Consider the following 9,181-nt stretch of genomic DNA (forward strand, 5'->3'; position numbering starts at 1 on the left):
ATTTCCCTTTACCTCTTGTGCTCCCTCTCCCTCTGCCTCTGCCTCTACCTCTCCGGGTGACCTCCTCAGTAGGTGCTGTTGTTAATGCTGGTGACCCAGCCAATCTTGAACTCTCAGCTTCACCCCCACCACTGCTACTACCTTCAACCCTGTTTCCCCTGTTACCACTGTTACCACTGATATTGCCCTCTTTGCTCTCGCTGTGATGATTGTGATGACATTGCTGCTGGATGACAGACTGCTGGGCAAGAGATTGCTCCTCGAAGGTCTCTCCCACCTCGCACTGCCCCACCTGTGCCGTTGCTGAGGCTGTGGCTGTTGCTGTTGCTGTTGCTGGAGAATGCCGCTCGAGTAAAACAGCACGGGCGCGGCAACCCCTCCTAAGCTCCAGGGCGGCCTGCAACCAAATCCACCCCCGCCGGAAAATGCGGGATTTCTGCACTGCCGACTGCCGGGTTGCTGCTTCAGGCCACACAGGTTTGTGTGCACACTCGCCCGGATCGACCGCCACAGACGCTACAGATCTCACAGGCTCCTCCCCAAACACATTAGGCTCGGTGAAAATGGCAGAGACGCCGCCGGACACCAAAGAAAGAAAGCCCAAACTGTTACCAGTCAAAAACCGCAATCCCATCAGCAGAATAGTGAAGCTCCGCACTATGCAGGAAAATTGTGAGTTGATTCACTGATATTACATGTGTATTTCCCCCGATATCAACCAACGCCGGAGGCCCATACACAGAGCGCTGCCGCAGCTCAACCAGCCGCCGCTATGTTCTCCCAGCACTAAAATGTATGTCTCAATATATATAATGTGTTTCTTACTCCTCTATGGGTGTGCACATTATTACTGAACCTTTATTTATTTTAGAAGTTTAATACATTGTTCGCTATGTATTCTATTTGGATATATCTATTTCTACACCCAAATACTCCACCCACATGAAGAAATGTCCTGCATCACTGCATATGTGGCATTTAAACATCTCTCAGGCTTTTTCAAATGCTAGGACTTTATTTCCATAACTAGAATTCCCCAAATAATAATCTTGTTTTAGTGTCAGTAAATCTTGAAGCAAGTACTGCTCCGCATCTCTCAATTTTGCCAGAAATCATTAAATCGTATCTTGCTTAGAAAACATATTAGGCACTTCTATTTTCCCATCACTACTTTGCCTATTTTTCAATCTTTCATCCATATATTGAACTTTATCACTTGATTCTTCAAATTCATTTGTATTATAACAAAATGCATTCACACATAATTATGTTTAATGTTGCTGTATCTAGCGGAAAAATAACATCTCAATTCTTACCGTTTTTTAAATATTTATTCAATTTTAAATTAAGCTGCGGAAACATGTATGCTGCCTTACTTCAATGGCTAGGTATTGCTAAATAATGTTTTTTATGATTGGCCATTAGATCACAATTGTGTGGTACTTCAAAGCAGACAAAGAACATTAAATGTGTTATTAGTTCATTGTGTTCTGCCTGTTTGTTTGTAATTAAGATATCAAGACTCCTTGCTTAATAGTAGCTATACCCATAACCTCTCCCGTAACCAGACTCCCCTAGTACATTACATGTAATTTTCTTGATCTATTTCTATTTTCAAGATTGTCAATCATCTTAAGCACGCAAAAAGAGAACTGGTAATCTGGCATGGAAATTATCAATAAGTGGCAGGAGGATGTTTAGCAGTACAGCCCTATCCACTCACAATAAATGCTTTAATATTTTGAGCATTGAGCTTCAAAATCTTGATTACAATGTACAAAATGTCATTTATTTCGAAGTGATATAAAACTGCTATCCTATCCACCATTATGTTTTACCAAATGTTCCTGACAACCAATATAAGTGAACTTTACAATCATAGGGCCAGATTCACAGAATGATCTTAAGACTCAATCCTAAACTTACTATTATTTTGGTATTCACAGAATGCACTTACTACTTTTGGCATTCACAGAATGAACCTACTACTTTTGGTATTCACAGAAGTTAGGATTAGTCTTAAGTCTGTCTTAAATCTGTCTTAAGTCTGTCTTAAGACAAACTTAAGACAAAATCCTAACTTCTGTGATTACCAAAAGTAGTAAGTTCATTCTGTGAATGCCAAAAGTAGTAAGTGCATTCTGTGAATACCAAAAGAGTAGTAAGTTTAGGATTGAGTCTTAAATTCATTCTGTGAATCAGGCCCTGAGTGAGCACATTATCATTTTGAAAACACTGTTCGTCAACAATTTGATATGTAACAGCAAATATGAAAAAGAAACAACAAAGTACTCAACATGTTTTAATACTCTGTTGAATGAGAGAAAAAAAACACTGCAGATTATTGGTGAAGTGAATTAGAGGGGGCATTATTTTAAAATTATTTGAAATGGGTATCATTTCAAACATGCTAATATAAATTACAATTAGAAGAAAATTCACAGTTGTTTACACTGTTAGGCCCCTTATTTGTGTGTTTAATGGTATTGGAATTCATGGTTTTGAGCTGATGTCATTTGTTGTAGAACGTAGCTTCACCCACTGCATATATGTTAATAAGAAAAATACATTCTTTAAATAATGTATTCATATATTTTATGTTATTAAACATTCTAGCACTGAAAGTTGCTTCATGTTTAGCATACTTTTTCCTTTCAAACATAACATTAACATTGGAATAAACAATGTTATGAAAAATAAAACAAAAGGAGTTGCACCAGTCTGTGATTAAGTTTGATCGATATGAATTTATAAAATAATGGATTTATTTTCTCCAAAATGTGTTACAAACTTTCAGATTTGAACAGTTTTCTGTTATTTAAGGCCAGTTTTCTGGTTTTGTACCCTGTTGAAAGAAATGTTGTAACATGGTTCACGCTAGGTTGAGCAAAATCTCTTTGTCCCATTTTCGAATTCACCATGCCAGGGAGAAATTAGCACCCTCTTGGGGAGGCAAAATTCTCTCAAGCACCAAGCATATAAAGTACATATTTTGCATTAGTGTGGCTTGGGATAAAGGGAGAAGTGTACCAATTTTATTTAGCACTTAGGAGAAGATGGGCTATGTAGTGTCTGCCTTTATGTAGATGGCCTCTCAGTGAACTTCTACAAAGATAGAAAAGGTACAATAGGATGATATACACACTGACAGGCTTGAAAAAGATCTGGTGTTGCCCTCTACATACACCACCTATATTTCTGGCTTTAATACACTTGTTTGAGTAGGAATGTGCATGAGTTGAATAGGGATGGCTCGAGCCAACCAGTCATCACTTCTCTGCTCACCCTGCCAACAAGGATGGGAGGGCATCCTGATGGCAGGATGCCCGCAGTTTCTCGTGTTGTTTCTGTTCTAAATTATATAATGCAAAGTCAAGCTGTAAGTCTTTATGACTAGCAATCACAGGGCCTCATTTAATATATTTTGTCTAACTGCAGCACAGCAAGTCTAATGTGCTTCAAAATAAAATGACAGGAATGCACTGTATCTACAAGATAGGGCGCATTCCTGCCTTCTCCACTGTGCCAGAGTATAAACAGCCAGTATAAGATAATGTGGTAGCCTAGTTTCGTGCAGAACCTGGGGATTCGTACATTAAAGGAAAAGTTGTTCTGGGTGATCATTTACACTCGGTACTAAGCGTCAACGTTTTGACCCCTTGACAATATTGCGATTGTGTAATCGTCTGCGGGGGGTCTTCCTCTGGACTAAATAATGAATCTGTGTGATGCCTGTTTGACAAAAATAAAGTGTTTAAAGATTTTAAACGTGGTTTGGACAATTATGATTATATGTGGAGAGACCTTTATATCTCTGCTCACCTTCAAAGAGGTTCCACCCTGATACCAATTGACAGCAGGGCAGCTTGTGTAACTTAGATGGTTGATCTGTCAGAAATAAATTATGCCTGTCACCATCTGTGTCCAAAAGGAACATTCTCAGAAGTTCCCTATAGTATGCCCTTACAGGGACTGTACCAGATTCAAATGTAGCTCATTATCTCTTGTCCAGATTAATCAGTGGCATTGCGTGCCTGCATTTCTATAAAGGGATGATTACTTGCATTAGTCATTGTAGTGTAGTTCCTATATTCCCAATAGGCTCTGCGCATTGGAATAACATATACTATAGATTAGACGTAGGACTGAGGTCGACTAGGTCTCTATCATATATATTAAACTTAATTGTTAGTGCCAGCTAGCTCAGAGGTCACTAGAAACTTTCTTGAATAAACAAGAAGGGATTAGTTTCTGACAACCGCATAAACATGACAACTTTGTTTCCCAAGAATAATAAATCAATCTCTAGAGTCGCGGAAACAATAGATAACTATTTTCCTCAGTCAATCATGCATGCTTCGTTTCACCAGAGGTGCTGAGAAAATAGAGAGACGGGCGTTTTCAATAAAAAGTTTTTATTAAACAGTCTTCTCTCTCAAGCATAAGAAATGTACTGCTACAATCGTAATACTGGTTATAAAGTACAAGGCATATCATACGAAAAGTATTATAAGGTAGTACTGTAAAAGCATGATATGGTTTTTAAACCATAAGTTGCCTAAAACGTATACAGTAATAAAATAATGACTGAAAGTACTCAACTGGTGCTTCTAAAATATGCCTACCCCGGTGTACCTAACCTAAGTCTAGTAAAAGGGAAGAAGTAAGGGAGGAGTAGCTTAAATTCAGTATTTCCCTGCCAAGGATCTATCCAAGAATTCTCTAAGGGTCTAATCAGCGCTGTACCTTGGTTTAGAATGAAGGAGGTCTTGCATCTCTCTCTCAGGACTCGATTTCCCAGCAACCCACAAGTGTAGCTTGGAAACACTGGAGCTGGATTTCTCGGCAAGAGAAAAGACAGCGTCTCTCAGTGCGTCAGCTGGAGGGTTGGCTTCCGTCGGCACTTGCTGCTGCAGGGCATCAGGCAAGTAGTTAGTCGATCTGCTCCAAACCACCGTGTGTTTGTCTGGGCAAATGTAGGCATATTTATACTTTGAAGGTGCAGAGTTTGACGTATGATTGGACTTAATAATATCACTCAAAGACCCAGTTCTGTGAAAACTCAATGATTTCCTAGGAAAATTAGTATTCAGGTGAGGAGAAATCCCTAGCTTCTGAAGGCAGGTTTTTCTAAGAAATCATTGTTGATTCTCTGAACTTAGTGGAAGTAGCCATGCCGTATTTGGGCTGCACAGGCTCAGTCTAAATATGGTAATGATTCTTATGCCTATATAAGGATCGGATAATTTATACCTACATAAGGGCATGAATCGGGAAAATTACACTAGGGTCCTTGATTATTGACAACATCATGACTTCTGACTACATTTGGTTCAAGCACAATAGGTAACATTTCAATTTATAGCAATAAAAGTCCGGCATCTGGCGCTCGGAGTTTCCAGTGATAAATCTCCCTTTACGTCAGAGAAAAGCTTGTTGGGGACTTTCCTCCTCCAGGAAAAGCTTCTTAGTGGCAAACAAGGCTAATTAATTGACTTTGAATGCTCTGGAAAGAAAATGAATCGAGATGACTCCATAAGTAAAAACACACGTAACTTGTGGTTCACTTAATATTTAACAGGGTAGAGCTAGCAGATTCAGCATCTTACTACTGGCTCTGCATGCCTCAAACTGCACATTGGGAATCTGCTTACCCAAGCGACTGTCTCTCTTAAATAAAATCTTTACACCAGCATGAACGTGTCCCTAGCGTCCTCATGTGAGGATGTTACGTGCATGACACAACTTCCCCCTTATGGAGATCGATTAAAAAGAACATCCCTGACTAGAACCCAGGGAACAATGCTAAATTCACGGGTTACCTCTGAAGTAAAGGCCAGGAATAAGGCGATATATTTGTATGTTAAAAATATATACATATTGAAGGATTTGCACATGAAGGTGAAATTGGATAAAGACTATGATAACAAAGCCTAGTTTAATATTCTGTTATTCAGCATATCACACAATTCAAATGTATATATCAATGCTCACCTATGAGTAATGCCTTTTGTTCTGTCTTTAGATGTTGATAATGCCAAAATACCATTTGTTATTATATATTTTTCAGGTATACTATTCCATGAGTTACTATACACATCCACATATTCAATTAGATAACATACCCTGAGAGAGAAGCACATATTGTAAAGATGTAACTTTTGGACTACTTTTGCATAGTTCACTTCTAAGTTACATATGAACACCCAAATCATTTTTAGCAGTTACATACATGTTATATTGGCTTACATTACATAATATGGAATCATCATTATTGGTTCACAATTACATGTATGTTATGATGGCAACATTACATATTTAGTGATATACGATCTTAGTTATTCTGTGCTAAAGATTAACAGATACCTGTCACAGATTCAGCCTAAGTCATGCTGAGCATAGAGATCTGTCTAGAAATCTCGTCCTGCTCATTCAGACCCTATTTACTGAGTCAAGTAAATGAATCCATTTACATTCGCGTAGGTTCATGGTGGCCGATATTGAACCTCCTCTGAGATTTGGCAATATCTTTTCAAGTATCCCCCACTGTAAGTTGTTGCTAGTGTGTTTTTTTCTCGCTAAAGTGTTCAGCTAGCGGGGCACCCTGCACTTTGCGATAGCAGTGTTGCAGAGTACGTGTCTTTATTAAGCATGGGCGAATTTTGCGAATTCGCGATCCGCGAATTTGCGGATTTGCGAATTCGCAATCTGCAAAATTCGCGAATTTGTGCGAATTTGCAGATTTTTGTTTTTTGCGTATTCGCTGGGTTTTTTGCGTGTTCGCGGGGTTTTTTGTGTGTTCGCGGGGATTTTTGCGTCTTCGTGAGCTGCTTGCATAGCGAAGTTACCCATGCAGTCGTTTATGGGAGAGGGAGAGATAGATAGATAGATAGATAGATAGATAGATAGATAGATAGATAGATAGATAGATAGATAGATAGATAGAAATAGAGAGAAAGAGAGGGAAAGAGAGAGGGAGAGAGAGAACGAGAGAAAGAAAGAGAGGCCGGATCTCTGAAGGGCCAGATTCCTGAGTTGCCCCTACAGAACATACAGCTTTTTATTTTTAGCAAAATGCATATGAAAATTGTGCTGTAAAGGTCTCTTTTAGTTTAACCCCTCCTGACAACTCAAAATGGGTGTATTTGCCATCCTCTCCCTTCTTCCAGTTTTTTATATCTGTAAGTGCTTCCTGATGAGGTTTAATTCCTTGGACAGGTGCCTCGTTGCCTACTTGTAACTATTCTCTGACCCTGCTTCAAGGGTCAGAGCAGGGTCAGAGAATAGTTGCAAGTAGGCAACGAGGCGCCAGGAAGCAATGGGCAGCAGGTGTCCAAGTTAAAGTTAATTTGTTTGTAACCCTTTTGTAAAAGGTTACAAAGAAATTAGGTTCAACTTTTGCACCTGCTGCTGTAACCCTTGCTTGGCTGATAATTCGTCCCCGCTGATTCGCGGATTTTAACGCGATTTCGCAAGATTCGCGGATCGCTAAATCGCGGAAAATACGCAAATTCGCCCGCGAAACGAATTTTACGCCCACCCTTAGTCTTTATTTTCTGTTTCGTCTGCCCTATGTATACTTTTTGACAGGGACATTTGATTAGATAAATTACGTCCCTCGTATTACAGTTTGCTTGATGGTGTAAGCTGTATCTCTTGCCATTGTGTACAAATTCCTTTTGTTCAACAGTGAGCTCACAGGCTTTAGGCCATCCACATTTAAAGTGTCCTTGTAGTGGTGGCAACATTAAAAGAGAACGTGTGTCAGGTGCTGGCTCGTCTTTGATGTTTCTTCCTCTTTCAAATACCATCATGGGACAATCTGTGCTACCTATTTCTTCCTAAACTAGGTGCCAATTAGGATTTATGTTCCTTTTGATTTAGTTACTCGTATCACTGAAATTAGAGGCGCAGACAATCCGATTAATTATCAGTGGATTTGTTAGTGTTGTTTTGTAGCAGTATGTCTCTATGACAGTATAACACTTGCTTCTTAGTTCTCTTAAGGAGACTGGGTGGGTAGCCAAGTTCTAACGGTCTCTGTAGGAGAGAATCAGATTCCTTGAAGAAATCAGCCCTACGCATGCAGTTCCTGCAGAGTCTCAGGAACTGCCCGTAGGACAGATTGTCTCCCAAATTCCTGGGATGATAGCTCTTGTAGCCCAACAAGGTTTTTATTTCTAGTGACTTCCTATACAGCAGAGGTCTTCAAACAAATTAAGGTTTAGACCCCCAGCTGAATATTTTCAGATATCAGGCCCTTCCAACACCTGCCAGAAATTTCTGGAATCTGGTACACTACATAATCGACTGCCATCCGCATATCCCAGGCCATATCAGGCAAATAATGCTAAACATAGTAAGAGTGTTTAGTAAACTGCAGGTTAGTGAGTGGGGGTGGTTAAATGACAGAGGCTTATTAACCAGTCCAAATCGAATTTTCCCAAGATAAAGTGTGCGCAAATTATTTTTACTATGGTTTTATGTATGCAGTTGAGTCATAATGGGACAGTGTTATCTGGAGCAGCCCATTCACCTCTGAAGTAATTACCCTCAAGTCAGGTAAATACCTTTCCTTCCATAGCAAGCAAGGAAGGAAAGGCTAGCACATTTATTTTAAAAGAATGACATCAGGGTGCTGACATCTCTTCCTGTGATATCCCTTGACACCAATGTGCATTGCTTATGCTAATTAGTCCCCCCACTTGTTTTTTAAAGACCTATGTGGGGGTTTAGCACATGGGAGGCTTATGTTTAAAAAAAAAAGAACCAATACAAACTGAGTGATGTTGCCTATTTTACTTCAAAGCAATGTTGTCTGATAGACTTTGTGGTGATCAAATGAATCCTGGTCCAGCTGCACAGTGAACTGGCAGCATTTCAATGCATGTAAATACAGCGGCGGTCGATGCAGGTAGGTTTGAAGGGGCAGCGAAGTTGATAGACTATGGAATTGGTCAAATTAAATAAATAAAACCTATTCGGTCCCTCACCCCACTCCACTGCCCAACCGCACTTGCCTGCACCAGCTGCGACTGATGTGTGTGCCTCCAGGGAGTGAGTTTAAGCAGAGAGTAGAAAAGACTGTTAGAGACTGAAAGCATTTATGGTGGATGCCCAAAGGCAGTTCTTAATTAATAATAATCATAATAATAATAATAATAAAAGTACAGGTGCCAAA

The sequence above is a fragment of the Lissotriton vulgaris genome, unplaced genomic scaffold, assembly GCF_964263255.1.
Source record: "Lissotriton vulgaris unplaced genomic scaffold, aLisVul1.2 SCAFFOLD_2031, whole genome shotgun sequence".
Lineage (NCBI taxonomy): Eukaryota > Metazoa > Chordata > Amphibia > Caudata > Salamandridae > Lissotriton > Lissotriton vulgaris.